General features: G+C 41.4%; 1 protein-coding gene across 4 annotated transcripts in view; it reads right to left on the reverse strand.

The window, feature by feature from the left end:
- The window catches only part of VPS53 (VPS53, GARP complex subunit), an 89,100-nt gene that overhangs the window by 44,151 nt on the left and 42,277 nt on the right, over nucleotides 1-2,672 (reverse strand). The gene's annotated exons all lie outside the window — the stretch shown is intronic.

Consider the following 2,672-nt stretch of genomic DNA (forward strand, 5'->3'; position numbering starts at 1 on the left):
GGCCTAGGCTAGGTCTTTGTCTGCGGTGACGATCAGCAAGCAGGGAAGGCACTCCAGGGTCACCACCTCATTCCTCACAACCTCTTATTGCCTTAACCTTTCCAGTTAATGTCCCACCTCTCCTCCACAGTGACCCTATGCTCCAGCCAGACTCACTTCAGCTGCTGCCTGCTCCATCTCTATCCCTGACTCGGCCTTTGTCTGGATGCCTCCCCCAGCCAAGATGTTCTCCCATCACCTCTCTCCTCATCCTTTAAGCTCAGCTCATGTACCCAGATAACTCCTACTCACACCAATTCTCTCTCTCCATTTCAACTGGTCATCTGTAACACACTGATATTTTACTTTTTAAAGATATTTTATTTTCTGAAGACCTTTCATATTTTGCAGAATGTCTACTAAGTTACTTTGATATTGTTCTCTGGTGCTAACGAGAAGTAAGGATATCAACTATTCAAGGACCATGTAGACTGTCTCCCATCCTGGGCCCATGGAGGCGACATTCATCAATAATGGCAATCTTTTTCACTGATCTTTGGTGTAATTTCGGAATCCTTTGTGAGACAGCACTCTAGCCAGCTACTTCTAATAAGCCAAAATCGGTACAAAAGGTGAAGTGTGCTTGCTACACAGTAGCAGAATCTTCTGTTTCATGTATAAGCTCCATGAAAGTAGGGATCATGTTTAAGTTACTTCAGCTCTCCTCAGATCCACCCCTCGTGTTTATGTGTGAAGCTAATCTCTCAGTTATGTTGGTGCCCAGCACATACTCAGTTGATCAACCTCCACACTTTGTTCCTAAGGGGTGGGAATGGAAGGGTGGGAAGGTGGAGACAGGGTGGGGGCTGGTGCAGTGGAGGAGAGCATGTAACACAAGCCAAAAGCTTCCACTTGAATCTTATGAGTCTAATCTCCAAATCTATAGTGCCAACCAAGACAGGGGCGGGAGCTCTGAAGTGTTTTTATTTTAACCACTTACCCAATTCCCCTAGAAGTTGAAGTCAGGATACTACTTACTCACCAACAACCTATTTCAGAGCCAACTCGATGAGTAAGATTTTAAATTAGTTATGATCATAGAATGTAAAGAAAATTTCCGCTTTAAAAAACTCTAAAGACCTTCCATATTTTGCAGAACGTCTACCAAGTTACTTTTGACATTGTTCTCTGGTGCTTGCAAGAAGTAAACCAGTCAGCGTAATCCGCCCCTCCCTTCCATCTCCCGTTCTTTGCATTAGTACACTTTTATGCCACACAAGACATCAGAAAATAAGTACTCAACATTTCACAGATGGGAATAGTAACAGTTACCCCAATGGGAATGGGCATGGTTCATTAGTTTGAATAAATGATTCAATCCAATCAAACCCTGACTGAGCACTTAGTTATATGCAAAGTTCTGTGGACTGTAAGTGTAAGATATAAATGAATTCAACTAAAAAAAAAATAGCAAAGGTTAGGTTATCACTTCTTCCAAGCACAAAACACTACCCTGAGTTTTGACAACATCTTGTAAGACTACTAGAGAAAGGGATGTGTGCCATACTGACTTCTTGACTGGAATCACAAGGATGCACCTTTTACACCCTAGAGCAATTACAACCAAGTAAGGGTTTACAAAGGGCGCCATGGGGGTTAAGACAGTGTGTGTCCATTAGAAGCTTTGATCTTTTGGGGGAGATAGGACCCTCATGCTTATGATATTTAGATTCTCAGCACGAAAATTTTGCAGTATACACAAAATGAAAAATTTGGTTTAGACAAAGGAAATGACGGGACACTAGAGAGAACATTTCACAGTAGATTCAGGTGAAAATGAAGGCACAGAGTTGGAAGTGAGCATAGAATATAGTGTGAGGAAGAAAGGGTGGGAAGGGGGAGAGGAGTTTGGCTGAGGTAGAGGACATAAATAGAGAAAAGTCTGCTTGCAATTTGATTTATATATTTCTCTGTATTCCACAGCCAAGTATTCATATTTTTATCCCTTCACACTGTGTACCACAATCTTTCTTTGGTCTATCTCCACCACTAGGCTCTAAACTTACAGACTAGGCATGCACTAGGTACATTATAAATACAATCTCATTTAATCCTCAGAACAGACTTGAGAAGAAGGCCGTATCATCCCCATTTTAAAAATAAAGAGACTGAGGCTGAGGAAAGTAATATTATTTGCCCAAGGTCATAGAATTATCAGAGCTGAAATCCGAACTTGGGTCTGTCTGACTCCAAAGCTAAGCTCTATCCACTCACTGTACCATGCTTTAATTTCAAAACCATAAAGCATTATACAGATATATGATATTACGATTATTAGCATTAGTCACTTTCTCTCCAGCTTGATGAAACATGTCATGGCTACAGACAGTGTCTTTTGCCCTCTTCCCTGTAGCTTGAGCTTTTTACCCAAGAACTGTATAAGCATTTCTCGGGGGGCATGCGAAACACTGCTGGGTTTCCACTGACAAATAAAATGACCTAGGGAAAAAGACTACTGCAGAGCAATATCAGTAGAGGGAAAGATGAAATCACAAAGAGAAGAAAAACCACACTGCAGACCAAGCTTATCTATGGATGATCAAGGCAGTTTCTTCTGGTGGATCTACAGTCGACGTTTGTAGAAATAATATTCTAATTGGAAAGTAAAGTAATGATGGCACCGGGAGAGGAAG

Source organism: Pteropus vampyrus, unplaced genomic scaffold (genome assembly GCF_000151845.1).
Source record: "Pteropus vampyrus isolate Shadow unplaced genomic scaffold, Pvam_2.0 Scaffold50, whole genome shotgun sequence".
Lineage (NCBI taxonomy): Eukaryota > Metazoa > Chordata > Mammalia > Chiroptera > Pteropodidae > Pteropus > Pteropus vampyrus.